The following is a 7925-nucleotide window of genomic DNA, read 5'->3' as shown; positions in this document are numbered from 1 at the left end:
CCCACAGAAAGCTTGGATAGGTGGGGAAAGAAACCCTGGAAAAAGAGCCTTAAGTAAAATTATGCTGTTCTTGTGATCTTGTTATGATCCAGATAATAAGTTCAAGCTGGAATTTCATGGGTGGTAAACTAGCCATATTATTTTAACACAAAAATTTTAGTGTTTTTTATAACATTTGTAATAGCTTCACWATTTCAAATGTGTAGTAGCTGTGCATTTACATCTTGGATTAACAGATTAACTGTATTGCATTCATTTATAAGTCTCCTGATAATTACTCATGTATTGAAATGTGATTTTAGTTACTAACAAAATCTCCATGAGAAGCAGAGGTTATTAGAACAAATCTTGTCAAGAACTGACATATTTACTAGTCTGTAAAAAACGTTGATATCATTTACTTATGTGGATCTGATCATCAGTGTATGTAGGTCATCATATTTTGAGCCAGACCCCCCCTTATTTTTTCAAGGAAACCATACATATAGTCCTCTTAATGCCATGTGGGCTGCACTTTTCACCATGAGCAGTGTGGCCACAGGGAAGATCTCCAGAACAGCACCATCTCCTATGGGTGTGGGGAGCCACACAGGTGGTCCACACTGGTGATCCAGGTTTCTTTCATTCACACTTGCTTGCAGCAGATCAGATGGGGCTGATGTCTGGCCATTTCTTATCAMCAAAACTCACTTGACTGCTGTTAAGCCCTTCCAACTTCATTAATCCCCTCCCGGCCTTGGTGAGGTACTGTGCATATAGCACTAATCCACAAAGTATCAATTGGCCCAAATACTCATTCCTCTAAGCCCCTTTTGCTACAGCAGTTGTATTTCTGCTTCCAAGACCTGTCCAACCCATCGTCCTTCTTCCCTCAGCAACTCAGCCCATCCCTGAAACAACCACCCCTTCTCCCCCTCACTGGGGTCAGGCCCGCTTGTTTCTTATAAAGTAGAGGAGTGTGGCTTCATGGTCTGTGTGAGCAAGGACTATATAAAAGCCAAGAATCTCTGCTTTAAGTCATTACCATGTTCATTCACATGTTTATAAACTGAGGATATATGAAAATACAACTTGTCTGTGAATACTTAGATATCCCAGTAGAAGCACAGTTCAAACTGAAAAACAAATAGATAAAAACAAAGATCAGAATTTGTTTTGATAACATGCAAGCCAAACTCAACTTTTAAGTAACTGAAAATTGTTAAATACAAGAAATAAAAATAAGACAACTATCAGGAAATTATTTTTCTTGATTTCAACTCTTAGAAGGATCAGTCATATCATACCGGCTTTTTTCAGATGGATTACTGATGAAAGATTACTAAACTCAGCTGATATTTCTAGAGTGTTAGATCTATGACAAATGTGGAAATATTGAAAACACAAGAATGATCAGTTTCTAATCCATCCTGATAGAATTGTTAGCATGAGAAAAAGAATCTTAATAACATTTAAATGTGCAGCTCCTGAGACACTGACACCCTTGATGGAAAGAAATCTATTTCTTTCAATAAAGCTCTATTCAACTCTTAAAAATCAATAGAAAGGTTCCTGCTGCCTGAAATGCTAGTTAGATTGCTTGCATGGAAGCAATTAGAGTAATAACATTTCTGTAAACAATGTGAAGGATTTAAACAATTTGAATGGTCCATTCTGAGTGACAGAAAGAAGAGATGTAAGATGTGATAGAGAAAAAAATATGCAAAGTAAAACATTGACAGCTACACACAAAAAATGGTGGGAGAAATTTGAAATACAGACTGAAATACAACTAAAATCATGTTACCATCCTGCCTCTGTGTTTAACGCATACAGCTTGATTCCACATTACACTATTCTTGTTTGACATCTACACATCATGCTTCAAATTAGTGGAAAACTGGTGTAGCTCAGCAGTGAACTGTACAGGTGTAGGTCCCATACAGATACACAGAAAGGGGTGTTTCCATCCTAGGAGATATTTTAAAGAGAACCTAAATGCATGTAGTTCTCACACAACTGTAACAGCAAATCTAAATATCCACAGATGTGTGATTACATCATTCTGCCAGAGAGTTAGTCTGTCCTTTCAAATGTCACAGAGCCGCAGGTTGTTTCATGTAACTCTTAACCGCTCTTTGCCATGGTAATTATTTCAACCTGCCTAACCTCTTTAAAAATCTGTCACTTCTTACAGCTCCTTAGGGTCTGCCTCTATCCGATACAGACCTCAATGGCAGTGTGTAAATTGTAAATAGAACAGATATTACCATTGACAGCCTGATCCAATTCCTGCAAAATGCTACAGGGGTCTTCTCATTGGTTTTAACAGAAACTAAACAGGATCTTAGAAGAATATTATAAAAGTGTCCCAAAGCCCACTCTGCTACCGGTGAAGCCAATGGTGGACTTCTTTTTGCTTGTCATTGTAGCAGAATCGGGTTTGAGGTTTTGTTGAAAAAAAATCACTGTTTTCCTGATATTTCTATTAAAACCTGATGTGAATACTCTTTTTAATTTAAATTAAAATGCACCATCTTTCTTCCTGTTAAATTGAGATGGTTCCTCAAAAGGCTGAAAATAAAGTGTCAACAGTATTGTTCTACTGGGAACTATTTGCTAGCCAGAAATATACAGTGTTATGCATGGTAATGAAATACACAAGCAAGCATAGTAAAGATAAAAAATAAAACTTCAAAATTCTTCAGTTTGGTTATCTAAGCTGGAGTTGTTCACAAATGTACAACAAAAACGTTGACAAATAATATTAACAGAATTGTTGAGTATATTGAAGTTGATCATGTTACCATGTTTGAATAAATTTTTTCTTGCAATCTAGATGTATAATTTATATTCCATTCTCCATGATAAAGTATGAAAATTTGCTTCAACCTCTGTCCATTACATAATGATAGAATGCAAATTATTTCTGAAGCAACAGAACCTCCTACCAAGCACACAGAACCATTTGACTATATTTAGAGTTGGATACTGAGTGTACTGTTTATCTGAAGTGCCACTTCCGGATACTATCTTCTTTTGTCACCTACATATTCCACTCCAGCACACATTACACTTTATATTCAAATTTATAATCCTATTATAAATTTGTCTGCTTGTGGTATAACAACTGAATTTAAAAATGTGAAAAAAACTATGGTACACAAGCGATGTTATCCGACCACCCGCAAAAATTATAAAGTGTGTATTTAAAGATGAGAGAAGATGCGAAAAATAGGCTTTGCCTTTCACTATAGTGAAGGCATTGTGATTATAAGGGTCCCTGAATTCTTCTGAGAATCAGTTCTGGATTTGTCAGCCAATTAGTGAGGAAGATTTGTCTGTGGCAAGACTGAAAAACCCTAACTTGATAATACACAAAGCCCTATTCTTTGCAGCAGCTAGTTGCAAAGCAAGATATAGTCTTTAAACTAATTAGCGTAGGGTGGACCTCTGCTCTGTACTCCTGAACAATAACCATGAAGTGAATGTGTGAACAATCACCCATTTAAGCTGCACTTACATTGACTGGATGTCTAAAAGAGATCTTTCCACACAAGAAGTTTTCTTGTGTTGCTGAAAGGACAATAGGTTGTAAAAAACGAAGCAAAATGTTGGCTGGGAAAAAGAGCAAAGTGCAACAAAAGTTGTAAAGAGAAAAATGGTGGAGAGAAACTGCTCTGTTCCRCACACCACGGAGGAGGTGAAGAGAACAAGTACAGTGCACGGGATGGGAGGGGAACAGGCAGCGAGGAGAGGAAGGAAGGCGTCAGATCTGACTGCAATCTTTTGCTGGCTTTTTGCTTGTCCTTGCTGCCTTGTAGTCTCACTTTCAGTCTCACTTTGTAGTCTCTCCTTTCATTGTGGGAGATGTCCTTTCTTCGATCTTTCTCTTTCTGCAGCTTTTCATATGCTGTGCTTTCCTCCCCTCCTTCTCCACTCGTCACCTTCTACCATCAGTCCTATTGGATACAGTCATTTCTGTTTACTGTTTCATCACTCACACTAACACTAGCAGAATAAAAACTCCTGCTCAGGCAGTGATTTTGGCAAGGCTGGTGATCCTATCCTCTTAACAGGAGGCCTGGAAGCCTATCATAGCTATGAGCAAAAGGTGGTTTGTGAAACACTTGCTAGTGATCAACGAAGAATGGAGAAATGTTGCTCACATGAGACTTGATCTGAAGCATGCTAAGTCAAATATCTAAAACCTATGGATGGGCCCATCGTCTTCAGTGGGACTACTGGCATGCTTAAATATTTTGTTGGCTCAGGGTAGAGTTCCTTACAGCCCTGAATCCTTGCTACTAACTTCCCTCATTGTTTCCAACTATTAAATAGGATTTAAAAAAAAGCTCCATGCATTCATAACATCATTTTTTAAAATAAGGCATTCTTCTGCTGGTCTCAGAGAAGTTAGTGAAGCACTACTGAGAGGGGACCTAGTAGTCGTGATGAAGACACAGAGGAATCCCTCAGATTTACTCCCTGCAAGGTATAAAATATATAGTCTAAACAACAATAAAAAACAGTGTAAGTATTGACATAAGGGATACCCTGATTGTTTTAATATAAGCTGTGGTAGTTGTGGTTATGAAACAAGTGCATTGCTCCAATGCTTTTTGGGTGTCATGTGCATATAAAAAAAGCAAACTGACATCAAAATAGTCTCATCATTGGTGCCAGCCTTTCTGCCTTGTGTGACCCAAGACATTTTTTTTTTTAACTGCTGCAAGAACTGATCAAGAGGCCAATTTTCCTTTCACCTACCAGAATCAGCAACACACAGAGCATGCAGGAGCCAAGCCAAGGTGGGGGCTGGATGGTATCTGTGTCCCTACGCTTACAGCTTGCTATTTTAATGGCTGCAGAACCACAGGTTTCTCTGAGACTCCAGCTAACCCATGCTTAGCATCCGATATCCTTCTAGACCAGTGATCTACCCCTACCACCATATACCCTAACCTGCTGGAGACCCTTCATCCTTTCTTGCCTAGCCACAAGCAGGCTACCCCTCACACACTACTGCTGCTAGACACCATCTTGCAGCTGAACTGCTGGATAGCCACTAATTTACATATAGCACTAGGTAACAAGCTTTCAAATTATTTTCCCTCCCCCCTCCACACCAAAAAAAAAATTGTAAGCACTTGCTGTCATCATGCCTTCCCTGGTCCCTGGTGAGCGGAAATAAAACCAACATTTGTGATGAAAAAAAAAATTAGCATAAATGAGATGGCATGCTTCTGGAGGCCAGGGTTTAGCTACCAGTGAGTTATAGTTCAACAAGCATTGCAATCACACATAGATATAGAAAGAGAGATCCTATCAACACCCATAGGTGTACAACTCCACATAATCAGAATGGAAACAAACCTCACTTACATAGCTGTGGAAAATACAAGACATTTTTATAGCTTGATTTTAATCTTTAATGTGTAAGTGGAAAAGAGGAGTAGAAAATATGAAAGGAAAATATTGAAGGCTGTCTACATCCGTAGCCTTCTGATTGTCTGGAGGTGATAATTCTGGAACGGAGGTTAACTAGATGGAAGACATCATGTTTTCAAACAGATATCCTTTTAATCAGAGGCCTGAAACAGAAAAAGTATGACTTACCAATTAGTTACTCCTCTTCAGGTAAAGATTTTTCTATCACCTAAGAAGCTAGCCTGCTTTTGGATTAGATTTAATTTTATAACAGGATCTAGCTTAGAATTGATATTTGCAGACATATGATAGATTTAGCCCCCACCTCTTATCTCCCTGCAAGGCCTGTCTGGTGCTGGAAAGGAGATTCCCCTCAACTGGAAATCACTCACTGTTATGACTAGCAAAGACAAGATCAGGGGAACACAAATAAAACATAGTCTGTCCGAGCAACTACTGCTTTGGTTACCGTCACAAACTAAGGAACTCAGATGCCAAATAAGGAACTCAGTAAAGAAGGGAAATGATCTATTATGAATGCTTTGTTTTTATAAAGCTGAGGGATGGACTATGTGTCTGGGACAGATGTTATACTAACACTGCTTTATTATTATTGTGACATTATATTCAAATAGGAGGCCTCTTTTGAAAACTGCAGCAGTTGAAACAAGGTTTCACTGAGGGGAGGAAAATTGCCCCATCAGTTTGCATTGCATCCACATATCTGGGGCCCTAGAAGGTGTTTCAAAATTGATTCTGAATATCTGATGGGACAGCAACATTATCAAAATGAGCAGGCATGAAATTTGACCTTTCATTCTTTTTACATAAATATAATGTATTCGCACTATCCATGTAATTCTGTGCTTGTATCTTCATGAACCACTTTCTTAACAAATGCAGCCTGCACATTATGCAAGGATAGATTTTAGTTCCATGCTCAAAGGGATTTAAATGTATTATTTGCAAATAAGCAAACTCAATGACTATAATCTTTCATGCAGCTTGTACCAGGAGGTACAGATGAATTCACAGGTTTTCTTATCTATTTGTAGGATTGGTACAAAAGAGTTTCAAGAGAGCCTTCTGAGATACAAGGACTATCAGAGTAAACTGTCTACACACACCTTTGTGTGCTAGTATGTCATTATTGTCAGTTGCATTGAATCTATGTTAACTAGCCTGTTTTCTTAAGTGGCAATCATTTAAATATAAAACCTATGTGAAAGCTCAAAATGACTCTAATACCAAGAGGCACAAAACCCACTTTTCACAAAAGTCTAGGAGACAGATTGACAGATGAAAAAATAATTGGTAGACAAACAAAAAGTACATTAAAATGAAGAAGCAACATGGTCTAGTGATAAAGCACTGAATTCAGATTCAAGGGAGCTAGGCAGTATTTCCAATTATGCTATTTCACCTTTCCTCTCCTTTTTTTTCTTGTTTATATTGTAAATTATTTGGGGTAATCCTGTATTTGTACATATTATGTCTCAATATCAACTGAGACCTCCAGACAATAGTGTGATTCAAGTAAATATTAAYAATAAGTACTCAAGTAAATAATTATACATAATCAAGCAAACTTCACTGAACAGTGGTGTGAATCACAAAAGCACTGGGCAAAGCACACGCTGACCTGAAATACATACCAGGCCTGCTGGACATATTTTGATTTTGCAATTTTATGCTTTCATTAAAAAAAAAAAAAAAGTCCCAGGCTCGTGTGGGTACAATGATAACTTTCAAAAGAAGGATGCAGCAGTAGATGTAAAATTTTGCAAACATTTTGAGAGCAATTTATTTTGAAACATCCATTTCAGGAAGTACTAATGCTAAGACACAGCTCAGACTAAGGCTATAAATAGCTGCAGAAAGCATATTGTTGCAGATCCCTTCAGCAGAGCGAATGAGGAAAGAGTGGGAACGAAGTCACTGCGGTAGCCAAGACGTGCCACCCAAGTCACGGCCAGTCGTGCCTTGCGGCTAGGTCTCGGCAGAGCGATGCTGTGAGCGGGTGGCGAGGCTCCATGGCTGTGGGGGGACAGCGGGGAAAGGCRGGCGGCGGGCGGCGAGCGAGGCAGGCCCGGGGGAGCTGGCAGGCTGGCGACGCGGGTGCGGAGGGCGAGCACCCCGCTGCGGGCGGCTATTGCAGCGGGGCCGCGGTGGTCACCATCTCCCTCGGTGCCAACTCCCTTCGCCCAGGCGGCAAAGGCGTAAGGAGGGAGGAGGACACGTCCTCCTGCGCCGAGCTAAACCCCCCTCAGCCCAGGGCGGGCGTTCCCCGGGCCCTGCCTCTCCTCCTGCCCCGGGCCCCGCAGGGCCCCACCTGCTGCCCCCAGTGAGGCGGCTCACGACAGGTCGCGACACTGACCACTCCCCCCCCCGGGCACAACTCGGAATGCGGCGGCGGCTGCTGCTTCTGCTGCTGCTGCGGGCCCCTCGGGGCGAGCGCTGCCGCCGCCGCGGAACGCAAGGCAGCCGCTCCCGCCCAACGGCCGCGCACGCGCGCC

This window comes from Apteryx rowi, unplaced genomic scaffold (assembly GCF_003343035.1).
Source record: "Apteryx rowi isolate R43461 unplaced genomic scaffold, aptRow1 scaffold_312, whole genome shotgun sequence".
NCBI classification, from domain to species: Eukaryota; Metazoa; Chordata; class Aves; order Apterygiformes; family Apterygidae; genus Apteryx; species Apteryx rowi.
Note: the sequence above shows the minus strand (reverse complement) of the source record.